General features: G+C 38.7%; 1 long non-coding RNA gene across 1 annotated transcript; it reads left to right on the top strand.

The window, feature by feature from the left end:
- Positions 1 to 23: 23 nt before the first annotated feature.
- Positions 24 to 13,091, top strand: LOC125612636. The gene is made up of 2 exons (XR_007343126.1): positions 24 to 416; positions 12,949 to 13,091. It is a non-coding gene; the product is annotated as an uncharacterized LOC125612636 (long non-coding RNA).
- Positions 13,092 to 13,186: the final 95 nt, after the last annotated feature.

The following is a 13,186-nucleotide window of genomic DNA, read 5'->3' as shown; positions in this document are numbered from 1 at the left end:
TGGGGGGGTTTTTTTTTTTTTTTTTTTTGGTACCTGGGATTGAACTCAGGGAAGCTTAACCACTGAGCCACATCCACTGCCCTCCACTGAGCCACATCTACTGCCCTTTTATTTTTTATTTTGGGACAGGGTCTGGCTAAGTTGCTTGGAGCCTTGATAACTTGCTGAAGTTGCTTAGAATTTTCAATCCTCCTGCCTCAGCCTCCTGAGCCACTGGGATTATAGGCATGTGCCACTGAACCTGGTTCTTTTGATTTTTTTTTAATAAATAAAGTGAAAATTTGAGAGTTAACCCCTAAAGATATAATTAATCGATAAATGCCTCTGTATCCACTCATCCATTTTAGATAAATTTTTCCAGATAAAACAGAAAGAAAGAACAGGAGAGGTGATTCATGTAGAGATCATTTCATAAGGTGAGTTACAATTCTTGAAAGATCCACTGTTACAATGTGTTGACACTAGCCTGTGATCCACATTATTTGTCTAAAATTCAAGGTAAATTAGAAATCAATAATAGAGTAGCAAATATAAGTAATCCACTTGAAATTTTTCTTTTAAGACTTATGATGAAAACTTTCAACATGGAGAAAAGCAGAAACAATAGTAAAATTGCTGCCATTGTTAATAACATGTTGTCTTATTTATCTGTCACTGTATCTCTGGAACAGTCATTTCTACATTTGAGAAAACATCAGCTGTCACCCCTAAATATTAGTCTATTACTTTTGAGCCCCATCATTTTACACAATTTTGAATTTTTATGGAAGAGTTTAAGGAAATTGTAAAATGCCTTACATTCTGCATTTGATTGTTTATACTGTCATTTAACTTGTTCTTTTTATCCCCTTTTTACATACATATATTATAAAGATTTCATTGGGTTCTAAAGAATATTTCCAAGCTGATGCTGCCTATATCTAGAAACATGTAATACAGACTTTCAATAATTAGTCAAACTTAAAACTTGGTACGCATTGTTGGAGTCTATTATAAGGCTCCCTTATACAGTGAATAATCTGAATGGTGATATTTTTGTATCTCTATTTGTATAGTTATTATAAAGAGAAAATCAAATTTTGAAATTCTTGTCTTTAGAAAACAGCAATATGAGATGCCTATGCATCAGAAACATTTTAATTTTTATTGTATTTACTTACTTATTTTGAGATGAAGTCTTGCTATGTTGCCAAGGCTGCCCTTGAACTCCAGGGCTTAAGTGTTCCACCTGTCTAAGCCTCACAGGTAGCTGGAATTCTAGGCACAGGCCTCCATACCTGGCAGTATTATAATTTGAGGCCAAAGCTGTAAAATTGAAATATTTGTTTATATATAATAGTTTTAATACCAACAGGAAACCATTTTGTTCACCTTTTCATTCTCCACCAATGTAATAATTGCCAGAGTATATGTAATTACTATAGCTATTAAAAGAAGAAATAATCATATTCAGTTGTTCTGGAGCTGGTTTTTGAAAAGAATTACCTTTCTCATTGAGTCACTCTGTTGCAAATCAACAGACCACAAGCTTGATTTAGTTATTTCTCAATGTATACTCTTCTATACCATTAGCTGTGGTCTGAATGTTTATGCCTCCCCAAAATTCTTATATTGAAATCCTATCCCTACGAAGATGGTTTTAGGAGGTGAGGCCTTGAGAATTTATTGGTCCTGGGAGTAGAGCCCTCATGAGTGGAGTACTTCCTCAAAAAGAGACCAAGAGAGGGGCTAGGGTTGTGGCTCAGCAGTAGAGTGCTTGCCTAGCATATGCAAGACACTGGGTTCAATCCCCAGCATCACATAAAAATAAATAGAATAAAGGTATTGTGTCTAACTACAACTTAAAAAATATTTTTTTTTAAAAAAGAGGCCAAGAGAGACCCCACCACCACTCTTTCTGCCATGTGAAGTTAAAGTGAGAAGACAGTTTATGAAAAAACAGGCCCTTATTAGGCATCAAATCTGCTGGCACCTTGATCTTGAAGTCTCCAGCCTCCTGAACAGGAGAAGTGAATTGTCTATTTGCCACCAAGTCTATAGTATTTTGTTATAGTAATCCAAGTGGACTAAGATACCACTGTGCCATGGGTTTTTTTTTTTTTTTTTTGCTTCAATATCAAAGAATATTGATTATGACAATTCAAAATTATTTGACTGTTGTAGGTCCTTTTCACTTGCATATTTTTAAATCAACATCAGTTTCTATGGAGAGGAAAAAGCTGCTGGGATTATAAAGTGGATTGCATTGACTCTATTAGTCAATATGGAGATAATTCACATTTTAACACTATTAAGTCCACCACCCACAGCATGTATTTCTCCTTTTATTTAGATTTCTAATTTCAGCAATATTTTCTAATAATCAGAGTCAGATCCTCTATATATTTTGTGAAATTTATCCCTAATTAAGTAATAATTCTGTCATGGCAACTACTCTTGGTAAACAATTAGAAAAAGATCTTAACTACTGTAGGAATCATTTTTTGCATCTTAATTTTCCTATTACCTAATTAAATTCCTTTGAGTTCCAGTGGCTTTTTGTAGATTTCTTAGGATTTCTATACACAAAATTAAGACACTTCTTTCTATCCAGTCTCAATATTCAACTCATACTGTGTTTTCTAGTTCCACGTTGAAAGTGTAAGAGTGGACATCCTTGGCTTTTGTCTAAGGATTGAAAAGATTTGTACTGACATGCTCAAATTATCACAACTCATGTCAGTAGAAATCCTTTAAGCTGACTACTGTGTATTTTATAAAATATATTAATTTTTTGCTTTTTGGACAAAGCTGTCCCAAGATCACCTTGCAATTCCCCTGCACCATTGCTGGAAGTAATAATTTCTCTAAGAAATCTCAATTAACTTTATAGGGAGTGATATAAAAGATGAAACATTGTGGACTGAATGTTTGTGTTCCCCCCCAAAAAAATGCATACGTTAAAGCCAAGATCAACAATAGTATGATATTTGGAGGTGAGGGAAATAATTAGGTTAGATGAGTCATGAGGGTAAAGCCCCCATAATGAGATTAGAGTCCTTACAAGAATAAGAAGAGTGATCTATTCCTCCCTCTCAACCCCTCATCCCCCACCAAAAAAAGACCTGTGAGCACACTGTGAGAAGGCAGTCGTCTACAAGCCAGGAAATGTGCTCTTACCAAGAACTCAACAAACACACTAGCATCCTGAACTCAGACTTTTTCAGCCTCCAGAACTATGAAAAATAAATGTCTGTTGTTTAAGCCACCCAATCTTTGGTATTTTGTGATAGCAGCCTGAGCTGATTAAAGACAGATCTTGTTATTACAAATGGGTTCTGTTACACAACTATCTAAAAAATATGGAAGTGGTTGTGGAACTAAGAGAAAGGAATTTTGAGGTGCATGTTAGACACATGCCAAGCTAGGAGAAGCCAAGATTGCTGTAAAAGGACTTACAAAGATGATTCTGGTTAGGGCTCAGGAAAAAAAAAAGTTATACAGAAAGTTTCCAACTCTTTTAAGAATACATAAATAACCATGAACAGAATTTTGAAAAAAAAATGGATGGTAAAGGCCATTCTGATGAGGTTTCTGAAGGAAATGTGGAAAATGTGTTAGACAATGGAGAAAAGGCTATCCATGGTATAAAGCAGCAAAGAATTTAGCTGAATTTTGTTCATATTGTAGTGTTTTGTAGGAAGTACAATTGGATATTTAGCTTAGGAGATTTCTAAACATAGTCATAAAGAAGTGGCTTGGGTCCTATTGATGACTTATAGTGAAATATAAGAAGGATGAAATGAATTGAAGAATTATTTGTTCAACAAAACAAACAATAACAAAAAATAAACTAGAAGATTGTTTATGTGTCACAAAATGAGAAAGTGTGTTTGGAAGAAAAATCCAAGGGTATGGCAAGGTACCATTGGTAAGATTAGTGTGGGTGTGAACCAGCAACCTAATCAGCTCTCAGCAAAAACTCTGCCAGTTTGAACTGAAGGGGACAGAGACAGGAAAATATGAAGAAGGCTGTTGACTTCTTAGATATCACAGGACTGAATTACAGAGCTATTTTCAGGGGTGCCAACACCTCAGTTTCAATAGACCAGACTGCAGCTGCTCAGAGTCCAGGGAATGGGGCAGTCTGGAGTCTTGAGGGCACAACTTCCACCTAGCAGTGTCTTTGGGTAAACCAATACTCAGGATGCAACTGTACCTGAAAGGCTCACAGCATCACAGATAGTGGAGCATTGAATAAAAAAGGATTATTTCTAAAATTTACCATGTTGTCTTATTTGCTTTGATAGGTTTTAGAGTTGGTTGGGTTTCGCCTCCTCTTTCTTCATTGCAATTTCTACTTTTTTTTTAAATTTTTTTATTTTTTTTTAATTTATTTTTTTTTCTTTTTTTTTATTGGTTGTTCAAAACATTATAAAGCTCTAGACATATCATATTTCATACATTAGATTCAAGTTGGTTATGAACTCCCAATTTTACCCCAAATACAGATTGCAGAATCACATCGGTTACACATCCACATTTTTACATACTGCCCTATTAGTAACTGTTGTATTCTGCTACCTTTCCTATCCTCTACCATCCCCCCTCCCTCCCCTCCCATCTTCTCTCTCTACCCCATCCACTGTAATTCATATCTCTCCTTGTTTATTTTCCCATTCCCCTCACAACCTCTTATATGTAATTTTGTATAACAATGAGGGTCTCCCTCCATTACCATGCAATTTCCCTTTTCTCTCCCTTTCCATCCCACCTCATGTATCTGTTTAATGTTAATCTTTTCTTCCTGCTCTTCCTCCCTGCTCTGTTCTTAGTTGCTCTCATTATATCAAAGAAGACATTTGGTATTTGTTTTTTAGGGATTGGCTAGCTTCACTAAGCATAATCTGCTCTAGTGCCATCCATTTCCCTGCAAATTCTATGATTTTGTCATTTTTTAGTGCTGCGTAATACTCCATGGTGTATAAATGCCACATTTTTTTTATCCATTCATCTATTGAAGGGCATCTGGGTTGGTTCCACAGTCTAGCAATTGTGAATTGTGCTGCTATGAACATCGATGTAGCAGTATCCCTGTAGTACGCTCTTTTAAGGTCTTCAGGGAAAAGTCCAAGAAGGGCAATAGCTGGGTCAAATGGTGGTTCCATTCCCAGCTTTCCCAGGAATCTCCATACTGCTTTCCAGATTGGCCGCACCAGTTTGCAGTCCCACCAGCAATGTACAAGAGTACCCTTTTCCCCACATCCTCTCCAGCACTTGTTGTTGTTTGACTTCATAATGGCTGCCAATCTTACTGGAGTGAGATGGTATCTTAGGGTGGTTTTGATTTGCATTTCTCTGACTGCTAGAGATGGTGAGCATTTTTTCATGTACTTGTTGATTGATTGTATGTCCTCCTCTGAGAAGTGTCTGTTCAGGTCTTTGGCCCATTTGTTGATTGGGTTATTTGTTTTCTTATTGTTTAATTTTTTGAGTTCTTTGTATACTCTGGATATTAGGGCTCTATCTGAAGTGTGAGGAGTAAAAATTTGTTCCCATGATGTAGGCTCCCTATTTACCTCTTTTATTGTTTCTCTTGCTGAGAGAAAACTTTTCAGTTTAAGTAAGTCCCATTTGTTGATTTTTGTTATCAACTTTTGTGCTATGGGTGTCCTATTAAGGAATTTGGAGCCCGACCCTACAATATGTAGATCGGAGCCAACTTTTTCTTCTATCAGACGCAGAGTCTCTGATTTGATATCTAGCTCCTTGATCCACTTTGAGTTAACTTTTGTGCATGGCGAGAGGAGGGGATTCAGTTTCATTTTGTTGCATATGGATTTCCAGTTTTCCCAGCACCATTTGTTGAAGATGCTATCCTCCCTCCATTGCATGCTTTTAGCTCCTTTATCAAATATAAGATAGTTGTAGCTTTGTGGATTAGTCTCTGTGTCCTCTATTCTGTACCATTGGTCCACCCTCCTGTTTTGGTACCAGTACCATGCTGTTTTTGTTACTATTGCTCTGTAATATAGTTTTAAGTCTGGTATCGCTATACCGCCTGATTCGCACTTCCTGCTTAGAATTGCTTTTGCTATTCTGGGTCTTTTATTTTTCCATATGAATTTCATGATTGCTTTATCCATTTCTACAAGAAATGCCGTTGGGATTTTGATTGGCATTGCATTAAACCTATAGAGAACTTTTGGTAATATCGCCATTTTGATGATGTTAGTTCTGCCTATCCATGAACAGGGTATATTTTTCCATCTTCTAAGATCTTCTTCTACTTCTCTTTTTAGGGTTTTGTAGTTTTCATTATATAAATCTTTCACCTCTTTTGTTAGGTTGATTCCCAAGTATTTTATTTTTTTTGAGGATATTGTGAATGGAGTGTTTTTCCTCATTTCCGTTTCAGAAGTTTTGTCGCTGATATACAGAAATGCCTTTGATTTATGCGTGTTGATTTTATATCCTGCCACTTTGCTGAATTCATTTATTAGTTCTAGTAGTTTTTTTGTAGACCCTTTTGGGTCTTCTAGGTATAGAATCATGTCATCTGCAAATAGTGATAATTTAAGTTCTTCCTTTCCTATTTTTATGCCTTTAATTTCTTTCGTCTGTCTAATTGCTCTGGCCAGTGTTTCGAGAACTATATTGAATAGAAGTGGTGATAGAGGGCATCCCTGTCTTGTTCCAGATTTTAGGGGGAATGCCTTCAATTTTTCTCCATTGAGAATGATGCTAGCCTGAGGCTTAGCATAGATAGCTTTTACAATGTCGAGGTAAGTTCCTGTTATCCCTAGTTTTTCTAATGTTTTGAACATAAAGGGATGCTGTACTTTGTCGAATGCTTTTTCTGCGTCTATTGAGATGATCATATGGTTCTTATTTTTAAGTCTATTGATGTGGTGAATAACATTTATTGATTTCCGTATATTGAACCATCCTTGCATCCCAGGGATGAATCCTACTTGATCATGGTGCACAATTTTTTTGATGTGCCTTTGTATCCGATTCGCCAGAATTTTATTGAGGATTTTTGCATCTAGGTTCATCAGAGATATTGGTCTGTAGTTTTCTTTCTTTGAGGTGTCTTTGTCTGGTTTCGGAATCAGGGTGATGTTGGCCTCATAGAATGAATTTGGCAGAGCTCCTTCTTTTTCTATTTCCTGAAATAACTTGAAAAGTATTGGTATTAATTCTTCCTTAAAGGTTTTGTAAAACTCCGCTGTATACCCATCCGGTCCTGGGCTTTTCTTGGTTGGAAGTCTTTTGATTGCTTCTTCTATTTCATCTATTGTTATTGGTCTGTTTAAGTTGTGAGTATCCTCCTGACTCAGTCTGGGCAAATCATATGACTTAAGGAATTTATCGATGTCTTCACTATCTTCTATTTTATTGGAATATAGGTTTTCAAAATAATTTCTAATTGTCTTCTGTATTTCTGTAGTGTCTGTTGTGATATTGCCTTTTTCATCCCGTATGTTAGTGATTTGAGTTCTCTCTCTTCTTCTCTTCGTTAGCATGGCTAAGGGTCTGTCGATCTTATTTATTTTTTCAAAGAACCAACTTTTAGTTTTGTTAATTTTTTCAATAGTTTCTTTTGTTTCAATTTCGTTGATTTCCGCTCTGATTTTAATTATTTCTTGCCTTCTGCTACATTTGCTGTTGTTTTGCTCTTCCTTTTCTAGGGCTTTGAGATGAAGTGTGAGCTCATTTATTTGTTGGTTTTTCCTTTTTTTGAGGAATGACCTCCAAGCGATGAATTTCCCTCTTAAAACTGCTTTCATTGTGTCCCATAGATTCCGATATGTTGTGTCTGTATTTTCATTTATCTCTAAGAATTTTTTGATTTCCTCCTTTATGTCTTCTGTAACCCATTGATCATTCAGTAACATATTGTTCATTTTCCATGTGATGTAGGATTTTTCCTTCCTTCTTTTATCATTGATTTCCAGTTTCATTCCATTATGATCAGATAAAATGCATGGTATTATCTCCACCCCTGTATATTTACTGAGGGTTGCCCTATGGCATAATATATGGTCTATTTTTGAGGAGGATCCATGTGCTGCTGAGAAAAAAGTATATCCACTTGATGATGGTTGATATATTCTATATATGTCAGTTAAGTCTAGGTTGTTGATTGTGATATTGAGTTCTATAGTTTCTTTATTCAGCTTTTGTTTGGAGGATCTGTCCAATTGTGAGAGAGGTGTGTTGAAGTCACCCATAATTATTGTGTTGTGGTCTATTTGATTCTTGAACTTGAGGAGAATTTGTTTTATGAACGTCGCAGCACCATTATTTGGTGCATAAATATTGATAATTGTTATGTCTTGTTGGTGAATGGTTCCTTTTAACAGTATATAATGTCCTTCCTTATCCCTTTTGATTAATTTAGTCTTGAAGTCAATTTTATTCGATATGAGGATGGCCACCCCTGCTTGCTTACGAGGACCGTGTGCATGGTATATTTTTTCCCAACCTTTCACCTTCAGCCTGTGTATGTCTTTTCCAATCAGATGTGTCTCCTGGAGGCAGCATATTGTTGGATTTGTTTTTTTAATCCATGTTACCAGCCTATGTCGCTTTATTGGAGAGTTTAAGCCATTAACGTTTAGAGTTACTATTGATATATGGTTTGTACTTCCAGCCATGTTTGATTATTTATCTTCTTTTTTTTTTTTTTTTTTTAATTTAGTTTGTTTCTCCATGGTTAGCTTTCCCCCCGCCCTCTGTCTTTATAGAGGCACTTCCCACTGATGGTTTTGGTTATTGTTTTTCATTTCTTCCTCGTGTAGTGTTTTGCTCAAGATGCTTTGCAATGCTGGTTTTCTGGCTGCAAATTCTTTTAGCTTTTGTTTATCATGAAAGATTTTTATTTCGTTATCGTACCTGAAGCTTAATTTTGCTGGATACAGAATTCTTGGTTGGCATCCATTGTCTTTCAGTGTTTGAAATACGTTGTTCCAGGATCTTCTCGCTTTCAGCGTCTGTGATGAAAAATCCGTTGTTAACCTTATTGGTTTACCCCTGAATGTAATCTGCCTCCTTTCTCTTGTAGCTTTTAGTATTTTCTCTTTGTTCTGTATATTGGATATCTTCATAACAATGTGTCTTGGCGTTGGTCTACTGTGATTTTGTGTGCTCGGTGTCCTGTATGCATCTACAATTTGTATATCCGTTTCCTTTTTTATTTCTGGAAAGTTTTCTGTAATTATTTCTTTCAGCAGGTTACTCATTCCCTTGGTTTGAATCTCTGTACCTTCTTCTATCCCGATGACTCGTAGGTTTGGTTTCTTTATGTTATCCCATATCTCTTGGATGTTTTTCTCGTGGTTTTTAACCAGCCTTTCTGAGTTGGCTAGGCTCTTTTCAAGATGATATATTTTGTCTTCATTATCTGATGTTCTGGCTTCTACTTGCTCCACTCTGTTAGTGATACTCTCAATTGAGTTTTTAATTTGGTTTATCGTTTCCTTCATTTCTAGAATTATTGTTTGGTTTTTTTTTATAATCTCAATCTCCTGATAAAGATGCTTAACTTCTTCTTTTATCTGTCTATGTAATTCATTTTCAAAGTGTTCTTTCACTGTTTGGATTTGCTGTCTCGTATCTTCTTTAAGGTTCCATTCCATCTGTCTAAGGTATTCCTTGAGTTCTTTATATGACCATTTTTCTGCTGACTCTAGGTCCTCCTGAATATTTAGGCTGTCCTTCATTGTTTGTACTCCTTTTCTTCCTTGCTTTTTTATGCTGCTCATGTTACTTCTTGTTGTGTTTGACTGCTGAGTTACTGTTTACTCTTATAGATTTATTTGATGCTTGAGAGGAAAGATATTAGAAGGGAAGGGAAGAAGTCACTAAAGAGAATGAGAGTAGGCAGGTAGAATTCAAGGAAGGGGGAATAAGAAAATTGAAAAGAAATGAAAAGACAAAAGAAACAAGAATAACAAAGATTAGATAATAAAGAAAGAAAGAAAAGAGAAAAAAAAATTTTTAACAAAAATAATAGTGATAATAAAAAATGAAAATTAAAATTAAAAAAAAATAATAATAATAATAAAAAAAAAAAATTAAAAAAAAATAGAAACATTGAAAAAAAGTTAAAGACCAACAACAAATAAAAATTGAAAATGAAAGAAAAAGAAGAAAAAAAAAAAAAAGAAAAAAAAAAAAAAAATGATAATAATAATAATAATAAATGCAGTCCTAGAGTTCTATTAACTTCTCTTCCAGTAGGTGGAGCTGTGCCCACTGGGCCAAGCTTCTCCTCTCAATAGGTGGGAACCATTCACTGTGCAGCAGCTCTTTCTCCTAGACTGGGCGGGTCTCCAATCCTGAGTGTCTAGGGCCTTGTCTTGTGTTTCCTCAAGCCAGGCCGTGCTCACCTGTGGCGCTCACCACAATACTGGCTACACGCCAGGTCTGCTGCTCCTGGGAGCCCTGTTTTCATGAACACCTGGGCTCACTCTCCCTGTTTGCCTCCCTCAGACCCTAAGTTTGTAGAGCTTGGGGCTGAGATCCCCCAGCGAATTTGCTTGCCCTCCTGTAGCCACGCCCCCGGTAGCTGGTGCAAGAGACCTCAGTTGTCAGCACTGGTGGGAGCGGTAGCCGGGAGTTCCGCGCCGCGAGTCCCGCGCCACTCCTGATTCCCTCGGTCTGGTTATTGCGTTCACAGGAGAGCTGGGAGTGGCCCTTAAGTTTTCCCTGCTGTGTGGAGAGAGATGACTAGGGGATTACACACCTGTCGCGCTGGTTTCAATGCAGTTATCTCCTCCGCCCGTGACGCCATTTCTCTGCCATGGTTATATCCCATGCAAATGGTGACCGTTTGTTCCCTTTGCCGGGTGACCAATGCAACGGGTGGGTCCTGACTGTCTCTCCCAATCCCCGTTTCAGTCCTGTGGCCACTGCCTATGAAGGCTCGGTTGGCTTTTACCTCTGTAAGTTCCTAAGGGCCGGCCAATTATTTCAGCGGGATCGTTAGTGCTGAGTCACACGAAGCAGGCGAACCGGAGCTTAATTGCCTCCGATTCGGGCTCTGTGTGTGTGTTCTGAGGGGCCCAGCCTGTACACCCCAGATCCACGTCAGCTCAGCATTGCCTAGTGATCTTGAGCAAACAGCATTTAGACAGTTTACGGCTCCCTATGCCCGCGCAGTTGAAGATGTCAGAGACTTGATCTCTCTGCGCCTGCCACCATGTTACATCTCATCAATGATATTCATGTTGCCCTTACAGCTTCCTGGTATAAGCAAGTTCTTGGGATTATACAAACTGCTGCTTCTGTTTCCAGTCCAGATTTCTAGAAATGAAACCCTGCCGCCGTCGCCTCCCACGCTCACGAGCGCCGCGCTTGTCTGCGACCGTAGCAGAGCCGCCCTGGCCTCCGCAGCTCTTCAGCCCGGTGCTCGGCCCCTGGGGCCCAAGCGGCTGCCGCCGCGGCTCTCCGTCCCCCTCCTCCGGAGCACGGGTCCCCTGGCAGGGGGGTGCAGAACGACCCCAGAGCAGGCTCTGCCCGAAGGTGCAGCGGCGAACAGGCCACCGAGACGCTCGAGGCTGCAGTCCAGCCTTCGGAGGACAGGGCTTGGCACGCAGCCCAGCTCCAACCTCTAGGTGCAGCTACCAGACAGTGTATACAGAGCCATCAAGACAGCAAGCAGAAAGCAAATGGCGGCTCCCGCGGAGTGGATTTTCGGCACAGAAACCACAGCCCCGCCAACAATCCCAATCCACAAACTCTCCCTGTATAAAAAATATTCAAAAAAGAAAAGAAAGAAAAAAAAAAGGCGGGGCGCACTGAGCTTTCTTTGCCTCAGGTACTTACAATCCACTGCTGATTACACATTCAGCTTCTCCGCCCGGAGCGAAGCGAAAGAGGAAGCAGATGGGAGCAAAGCGCCCGCGGCTCTGAGCATCCAAGCGTCTCTTTTTCGATTTCTTTGTTCTTCCTGCTCCTTGGCAAAGTGGTCCGCTACAGATTAACGGTGAAAGGAGCTCTAACAGACTGTGCGAAATCTCTATTAAAGCCGTTGCTTTGAGCACCACGCTCAGCACTTCAGCAACCCCCGTACGCAGCGGCCATCTTCCCCCAACTTCGCAATTTCTACTTTTGGACTGGATTGTCTATTCTACCATTGTGTTTTGGAAGAACATAGCTTGTCAGATTTCCTGGGTTCATAAGTAGAATGGAATTTTGCCTCTGGTTAAATCATACTTCAAGTCTCACTCATATTTGATTTAGATGAGATTTTGGACTTTAGGATTAAGAGTCAATGCTGGAGCCGGGCACAGATTACACACTTGTAGGATTACACACTTGTAATCCAAGTGACTCAGGAGGCTGAGGCAGGAGGATTGCAAGTTTAAAGCCAGCCTCAGCACTTTAGCGAGATGCTAAGCAACTCAGTGAGACTCTTTCTCTAAATAAAAATATGAAAAATAGGGCTGGGGATGTGTCCCAGTGGTTGAGTGCCCCTGAGTTCAATCCCCAGTACCCAAAAGAAAAAAAAAACTCAATGCTAGAATGAGTTAAGATCTTTGGGGGTAATATGGAATGAATTTATTTTGCATGTGAGAGGGATATGAATTTGAAGGTGACTAGGGGGAAAATGTTATGGACTGAAATTTATGCCCCCCAAAATTCATAGGTGGAAGCTCTAATTACCAGTGAGATGTTATTTCAAGGTAAAGCTTTAGGTAATTAATTAAGTTTAGATGAAGTCAAGAGTGTGGAGCCCTCATGATAGATAAGATTAGTGCCCTTAAAAGAAGATGTGGTGGGGCTGAGGGTGTAGCTCAGTGGTAGAGTGCTTACTTAGCACATGTGAGGCATTGGGTTCGTTCCTCAGCACCACATAAAAATAAATAAATAAAAGATATTGGGTCCATCTAAAAACAAAACAAAACAAAAAGCTGGTTTTCTCTTTCCCTTCCATGTGTTCCATGTGGATGCATCAAGGTGAGGCCCTGTGAACACACAGGAGAAAGCAGATCTGCAGACTAGAAGGAAAGCTGTCATCAAGAGCCCAGCCACACAGGCACCCTCATCTCAGACTTCCAGCATCCAGAACTGTGGATGAAATAAAATGTCCACTGCTTAAACCCCAGTCTATGGTGCTTTGCTATAGCAACTTGAGCTAAGATAAAAGCAAAACCCTGGATGCTCTGCTCACTACATTTTAGGTGATGTTTCTTAA

Source organism: Marmota marmota, unplaced genomic scaffold (assembly GCF_001458135.2).
Source record: "Marmota marmota marmota unplaced genomic scaffold, marMar, whole genome shotgun sequence".
NCBI lineage: Eukaryota > Metazoa > Chordata > Mammalia > Rodentia > Sciuridae > Marmota > Marmota marmota.
The sequence above is the reverse complement of the archived record's forward strand: the minus strand, read 5'-3'. Positions and strand labels throughout refer to the sequence as shown.